Genomic DNA, 8,402 nt, shown 5'->3' on the forward strand with positions numbered 1-8,402 from the left:
CCTTTTTCTCGTGTCCTAATCCATTTCTCTTTAGCGTGTCTGGTTCCCTCTGCCCCCGGTGTTAGGTTTGGGGGTCGCTACTTTTTCCGTGTTTCACTAATGCAAACACTGAAGGAGGGACGCTGATGTTTCCGAGCGAGAGATCAAGTTTCCGTCCCAGTTGCCTTTCTCGTTTGAAGCCGAAGGAAGGTTTGGAGTATAAATCAATCCCAAAACAGACTCCAGACTTGTCCTGTGATGCTCTCTATCATCAGAGGCATGAGTGAACAGCGGCTGGCAGAGATTCAAGTGCCTCGCTTTGTATATTTCGATTACTACCCTGACTCGATTCCACTGGGCCTTTGTGTATTTTGTACCGTATTTATTGGTCTTTACTCGTATCGTTGTTGATTTCTTCTTGCAGCTTTTTTTTTAACATTCATATATTTTTTTTCCATCACGTGCTGCTGTTCCCTAGTTTCATATATTCTTAGGCCGGTGTCACACTATGCGGCGGCGCCGCTGCGACGGAAACGCATGCGGCGCCGCACGTGGTGATATCACACACAAACCAATGAGAGGTGTAACACTAATGCGGCGCTGCCGTTTCCGCCGCACTGTGCCGCAGCATGCTGCGTCAGCGCCGCACCGCCGCATCCGACCGAGTGTCGTGGGAAATCACACATAGTTCTATGCATGTGGTCACACCAGACGGCCGCGCCACATCCGGCGCTCCGTTGTTACAAGATGTTTGACACTGATTTATTTATTCAGTGTATTCACGCAAGGCCAACTCAAATTCTTGTCAATCATGGCACCATAGATACCCAACTCATGTCTTCACAGGGCTTTCAAGTATTTGACGTAGTGTCTCCTCATTCTCCTTACTAAACACCTATACTTGCTTTGATTATGTAGATTTGTAGTGTTTGTTGGACTATTAGATGATTATACCTGGTGTATTACACCCTTTTGAACCATGCTTGGTTCGTCCATGCTCGTTTCGAGCACGTGTTCAGGTTTTTCCTACCTTACAACTTACCTGCCGTCAGGCGAGAGGTCACTGCCTGCCTGACCACAGTGAAACTAGACCTCCCTCAGTTCTGGTTCGCCGTCTATCCTACCTACTTCTGGAATTTGGGTGAGCATTTCTACTTTGCATTTATAGTGTTCTGAATATCGTTTTTACTTGTATCATTGTGGGTAATTGTATATGACTTTAGTGATATTGTGATATTCCTTGTACTTACTGTGTTATGATACGTCACTGTGTTACACATCGTTTATTAGTTTAGTTATTGCGTGCATTTGTCTAGGTATAACTGTTGGTGTTGTGTTTGTTGTTGTTTGTGTTGGATTTATTATACTTAACTTAATCTTTGGTATGGACTGTTAATGTTTAGTTTCTTATGTTAGAACATCTTATTTATATATGACCTGATTTACAGGCCTCTGGTCGTATTCATGAAATACAGTTTTGGACTGCACACGGCTTCGTTTCCCTCTGCATCCCTTATCACTTCCCAACAGATTTTTTTAAATACAAGGAATATTTTATTTGTACATTTGATTATTTCTTGCATTTGGAAATGAATATTATAATATATTGTAGTTACCGTATTACATCCCCATGTTTTTCAGTCTGAATATAGTCACTGTTTTTTTTTTTTTTTACTCATCGTAGTGTAATTGTTAGTCTTTCTTCTGGAGATAATGATCTTCGAAACTTTGTATTTTGCTTGGAGATATGAGGCCTCAGCACTTCCAGCAGCTCATCGAAAGAAGGTTTGGAAATTCTGTAATACTCACAAAAATCTTTCATCATATTTGCGTATATTCTCATAAAACTTTTCAAAACTTTTACTTGTTTCTCGTTCAGCGTTAAATGGGTGAACCCAGTGTTTACGACGAGTTGGCTCTTTCAGTAAGCCTTCTGCTTCTGATGCACAAATAACTTTTAGTTTTGACAACATGATAGTCAACCTCTCTACTCTGGCTTCTGGGGATACTGAACGACTTCGCCGCTTATGTGTGACAGGATGCAGGCAGTGCGGCGGCGCCGCATGCGTTTCCGTCGCAGCGGCGCCGCCGCATAGTGTGACATCGGCCTTGCATAGTTATTTACGGTATTTACTAGAGTTTATGAGCATAAAATCGTGCAAGAATTTCGCTTACAGGGTTCGAGAGAAGAGAGACGCTTGGGAAAAAAAAAAGGAAAAAGCGCACCTCCCTGGTCAAAGGTAAGCACATTGTCTGGGGTCGCCACTCGCTTCCACTTCACGTAAAATGACCTACAATTTAGCTCAGCGTTGCGTGTCGCCATCTGTCTCCCAGCCTCACTAGCGGAACGCCTGTAAACAAATACGTTCATAAGCTTTGTCTGTGACATGTTTCAAACTCTGGACCGGGGTAATTAATGCAAATTACGTGAGTTATTACGCATGACGTGAGACTGATGTTGAATTATATGCGTCCCTTCACGATTTATTTTGAAAAGCTTTGTGTTGACAGTGGTCGCGTGCGTGGCGGTGGAAGAGGCAGAGGCGGCAGCAGAGGTGTTTAGCGGCGTGTTTCATGGCGAGGTGAAGGTCTCTCGGCCAGGAAGGGATTGGAAGTCGTAGCACCAAGGAGAGATGATGGTGACACTGCTGAAGTATATTTATAGAAGCATAAGAAGGAATGAAAGTGTCAGGTGAGAAGAACCTGGCGAAGTGCTGGATCTTATTTCATGTTACTCGCCCTGACACGCTGCCTTTATTCTGCGTCTCGCCGGTCCGCTTTGAAAAACTGTCAACCTTCATACCTGTTATCATTTTTTTTTATATCTAGGCACCTCCGGCGCCACACTATATTATTTTGTAGTGACACGCAGGACAAGCTCAGTCAAGGCCGCGGCACTAGAAAAATTTAACTTATTCTTCCCTGTATTTTCTTTTAAATCTATTCTATTCAGTTGTTTGATTCTCAAAAGCCTCCATATGTTTTGTTTTTGTGTTTTTATTTCCTCAGTGAAAAGTTTTAGCTTTTTTTGTACACATTTGTTTTTCAATAACGGCAGCTAATTGGAAAGTGTCTGATATAAAATAAAGTAATAATAGCGGTAAAGTGTGAACAATATGGCGGCGCAGAGAGTTTTTCTCACTATTTTGTTTTGCAGGATATATGTGTTTTTTTATTATGAAGGCATCTCGTGGAAGGGACGGCGGCCGGGGCCATCACGACGCTTCTCTTCTGTTTTCGAAATATAATGCAACATCGAAACCACTTGAGAATCAATTTCCTTTGATTTCCATGTGAAAAGTTCAATTTCCGTAATTTGAAATGCGAGGCTGGAGAGGAAGGGAAGTTCAGGAAGGAATCCATCATTGCCACTCAACTCTGCTGTCCTGGAGGAGTGTGTTCCAGCCGCCGCCGCCGCCGCCATCTCCCTAGGGCCAGTGTGTCATATAAAGGAAAAAAAAAAATGTCCGGGTCATTCCACTTTTAATATATGTGTAGTGATAATACAAAAATAATAAAATGAAATAACAGAATCTATATTTGCATTTATTACTTTTTTATTTCGTTTTATAGGAAAAGCATAAACAGGTTGGCAGCTTATCTCGATAGCGTATGTTGTATAAAATGCGTGAAATTAAATAACGGTGTTGTACTCGTATGGAAAATTAAAAAAAGGCTACAGTTGTTACTATTAATATAAAACTTTACAGATTGAAGGTTAACACTCACTAATACTCTTTAAAGCAGATATTAATGCAGAAAAAATATCACAGAGCAACAACTGAACGTGCATGAAATTCGTTAATATTCAATTTACACCCGACTAATAATCTACAGGTGCACGGGGCCCTGTATTGCTGTGGTGCTGTGGTGTTGCGGTACTGTGGTCCTGCCCTCGTTGGCGTCTTCGTGTTTGCAATTACCCCCTTCATGGCTTATTCTCATTCTTCTTGTTTCTTTGCTACTATGCTTTTTCTTACCTCCTCCTCCCTCCTCCCTTCTCCTTTCTCCCTGCTCCTTTCTATTCTCCCTCTCCCACTTAATCCTCCTCCTATATTTAGTACTTTGCTATATTCTTTGTTTTCATTTCTGCTTTCGTCTTCCTCCTCCTTCCTTCTTTTTAGTTTTTCCTTTTCCTCTTTTTTTTCTTTTCCTACTTCTCTTCTTCCTTCTGTTACTCTTCCTTCTCCTTCTCCTTCGTCTTCTCTGTCTTTGTTCCTCCTTAATTCTCTCATATCGTTGTATTTCTCCTTTCCCTCCTTCTCTTTCTCTTCCTCTTTCTCATCCTTCCCCTGTGCCTCCTCCTCTTGCTCCTGCTTCTGCTCCTCCTCTTTACCTTTGACTCTGAGGACCTCACAAAGGCTGCCAGAAAGGGAGAGTTTCATACATGCATTTAATTTGAATGATTCCATGGCTGCTCTCTGAGGGGTTGCGAATTAAAGGTGCTCCTGGAGGACGGCGAGACGTGGTTCTGGAGAGAGGAGAGGAAATTATTAAACAGACGAGATGAACGAGACGACAAGGGAACCGGTAGAGAGACAGAAAGGGAGAAAAGGAGAGAGAGAGAGAGAGGGTCAGGCTTTTCAATCTCTGATTTGCTTGGATGCGTCTTGTCCAACACTCCTTTTTGCTCTTCTTACTTTAAAGTCGGCGAGGGAGCGAGCCTTGCCTGGACATGCGGCACGTACACTTCCTTGGCGCACTTGAGACACGAGGCAACAGATGCTTTTGAAACCCGAGAGGCGAAGGACGGGAAAGACTTACAAAGACTCACCAACGATGCGAGGTTTATTGGCATCCACGTAAACAAATACAAGAGGCTGGGAGAGTGCAGGAGGAGGAAGGAAGGAATTGAGAGAGAGAGAGAGAGAGAGAGAGAGAGAGAGAGAGAGAGAGAGAGAGAGAGAGAGAGAGAGAGAGGTGACATAATACACTCTGCATATTTTCGGAGTTCGTCATTTGAGGCCCGAGTGTGTACGGAGCGTGAGATAAATCCTGCATAATGAGACTGCATAATGACCTCAATGATTAATGCCGCGGGACACGTCTAGCTATGGGCCGCTCCCGCGTGTCTCTTTAACATTAATAAGTCTTGGCCACAGAGAGAAAGAGAGAGAGAGAGAGAGAGAGAGAGAGAACATTGAACACTGAACATTTATTATAGCTCACAAGTTATAGAAATGTGACATATATGTATAGAAATAGAACATTTGGCAATATCTTAATGGCTAGCCTATTTGTAAGCAAAGCTTTTAAGGCATGTAGAAGATAATCCATGAATATTGATAAGTACACAATAGTATATAAAATGTATATGTAAAGATGTTGGGATTACATATAAATGATATTAGAATAATAAAATGAAAATAGAATGAAAATAATGTGATAATAATAATAATAATGGTAATAATAATAATAATAATAATAATAATAATAATAAATACAATAATAGTAATAATAATAATGATAATAATAATAATAATAATAATGATAATAAAATCAATGATAACACTAATAACAACATCAATAAGAATAGTAAAAAAATAATAACAACAGTATTAATGATAACAGTAATAAAAAAATAATAATAATAATAATAATAATAATAATAATAATAGAGAATAAAATCAATAATAACACTAATAACAACATAATAAGAGAGAGAGAGAGAGAGAGAGAGAGAGAGAGAGAGAGAGAGAGAGAGAGAGAGAGAGAGAGAGAGAGAGAGAGAGAGAGAGAGAGAGAGATTGTTAGAATGAAATAAAAATCTTCCTTGTTTTAATTCTTCTTTGACTTGATTCTTGTCATAGATCCCTTGACTTTCCCTTCTCTTGTGTTCTTTTTATTATTTCCATCTCTTTCTTTGCTTCTCTCGTGACAGTTCTTGTTATTTTTTTCAGCATTCAATTTAATTTCCTCTTCACAAATCCCTTGCATTTTTTTTATTTATTTATCTTCCTCCCCTTCCCTCCCATTTTCTTACCTTCCTTCTCTTCTTACGCTTCTCTTCCTCTCCCTTTCCCTCCTTTCCCTTCCTTTGCCTCCTTCTCCCTCTGTCACGCACCCACCACACAGACACAAGCGTTGGGTGGTGTCTCGCTCCTGCCCACACACTCCCACACGTTTCATTGTCTCTATCTTTCTGTATTAAGTATGCTTGCTTGCGTGTGTTCTCTCTCTCTCTCTCTCTCTCTCTCTCTCTCTCTCTCTCTCTCTCTCTCTCTCTCTCTCTCTCTACAACAGAACACGTGCACTAATCACTCGCCACACTCACGTAATCTCTTCGCTGTTTTGCTTTACATTTAACTCTCCGTGTTTGCAGAGCGTCACGCTAGGGGGCACCACTAGCAAGCGTCTGCCACCACCCCGAGGCCGCGCTCTCCCCACAACTCCCACTGCTTCTAACTGGCTATTATTATGTGATTAACCCAACCCTCACCACGCCAGCCACACGCGGACAGGCTCAGACAGGAACCCTAGGAGGCGCTGCATCGAGGCTGACACAGGGAGTAAACAAAGGGAGTGGGAAGGGAGGGAAGATAAAGAAGGAATAGTGAGTAATTGAGAGGGAGAAGAGAGGAGAGTGAGGCAGTGAGGGAGGGTTGAATTAATGGTGTAAGTGTAGGTGTTCTCAGCGCACAGGGCAAAATGCGCAGGAAAATGATAAATGTTAAAGACGCCGCTGCCCTCATTTGTCTCGTGACGCGGAGCTCGTTTAGCCGCCTTGAATTCTAAGAAAATAATGACGCTCGTATTTTAGTCACGATTTAACGCAGTTGACCTAGACTCCCTCGGTTCTACTTTTCTTTTAAACACACACACACACACACACACACACACACACACACACACACACACACACACACACACACACACACACACACACACACACACACACACACACACACACACACACACACACACACACACATACACACACAGCCTTCAATCACTCACATAAAGTCTGCATGACAGGAAAGTAAGGACAAGAAAATGAAAAAAGTAAGCAGGAGGAGGAGGACAAGAAGGGGGAGGAAGAGGAAGAGGCAGAAGAAGAAAAGTGCGAGAATGTTAGGGACCCAGATCATGTCACACGAACACGGACCGACAAGTTTATCCGCCCACCAACTTCCCTCCCGGCACTCCACACTCGCTTCGGGAATCCAGAGAACATTTCGCTGTTAATACTCGGCGTGAGATGGAGCTGTGCATACCGAGGCAGCTTAGCGGGGTTCGCCTTGCATTAACTTACATTCAGGGCGCGATGAGTGAATGCCACATGAGCACCGGAGTACTGAAAGCCACAATCTCAGTAGGGCGGCGGCAGGCAGCGTGTCCCGTGTCTGGTTTCTATTTGGCGAATGAACGAAGTAGAAGAATTCTAGCAAGACGTGTAGCAAAGCGCTTTCAGTCACGCGAGCTGAACAGTCAACGAAAGAGAGAGAGAGAGAGAGAGAGAGAGAGAGAGAGAGAGAGAGAGAGAGTAGTGGGTTGTTCATTTCGTTAAGTGACTTTAACAGACTACGCCGTGCCTCATGCTTCACGCCGCCTCTCTCTTCATTCGCTCCTCGTGACTGCCGCCCCTCCTCATCATTTATACTTTAATCTTCATTCTTTCTGTACCTGGCACCACCTGCAGCACTAATACCGAAAATGAAGTGTGGGATCTTCACGTGAATGTAACATAACCAATGACTATTTCAAAATGACATTAGTTTCTGATATTGAATTCCGTCTCTTAAATGTCAAACTTGCTATCTTCCTCTAAGTTTTTGGTTTTCTCTGTGTTTTGTGATGGCTTCCTTGAATGTCTTTGTTTCAAACAGTTGCAGTTGTATCAGGAGTGTTAACTATAATGCAGTCACTTAGCTTTATATTTGCTAGGAACATGCCAATGTGGATGACAAAGAGAACTGCAATGAGCAAGTCGGCAGATGCAAGACACACTGATTAGCAGGCAGTAGTGTAGAAAAAAAAAAGGATGAAACGTACGGATATTGGGCAAGATGTAAAATGTACACAGGGAGTTCGTTTTTGTTGGTACTGCTACTCGTATTTCTTATAAATACCAGCATTTTCAGCGAGTTTCTTCTTTATGTGTTTTCCCTTGACTGATGACAGTTACATGACAAAACAGCTTAGATTTTATATGATTTTTTCCTTGCAAAACCCGGTCACTTTAGTTAAGCGTGATGCTTGTTTATAGCTTTTTTCCATGACACAAGAGTAACACTATTTTGCACAAAGGCAGGTACGTCTTCTCTTCGGGTTCAAGGAAACTGCGGAATAGAAATTGGTGCCTGACTCTGATTGTTGGAGAAGAAGAACATTGAAAGAATCAGTCAATATTTCCATTACCAGCAATAGTACCAAACCACACAAAACATTTAACCCGTGCTAGTAGTAGTGGTAGTAGTAGTCGT

At 42.1% G+C, this 8,402-nt stretch overlaps 1 long non-coding RNA gene across 1 annotated transcript; it reads left to right on the forward strand.

Moving 5' to 3' along the window:
- The first annotated feature begins 1,010 nt into the window (after nucleotides 1–1,010).
- Nucleotides 1,011–3,502, forward strand: LOC123506252. The gene is made up of 3 exons (XR_006675388.1): nucleotides 1,011–1,120; nucleotides 2,491–2,671; nucleotides 3,137–3,502. It is a non-coding gene; the product is annotated as an uncharacterized LOC123506252 (long non-coding RNA).
- Nucleotides 3,503–8,402: the final 4,900 nt, after the last annotated feature.

The sequence above is a fragment of the Portunus trituberculatus genome, chromosome 19 (genome assembly GCF_017591435.1).
Source record: "Portunus trituberculatus isolate SZX2019 chromosome 19, ASM1759143v1, whole genome shotgun sequence".
NCBI lineage: Eukaryota > Metazoa > Arthropoda > Malacostraca > Decapoda > Portunidae > Portunus > Portunus trituberculatus.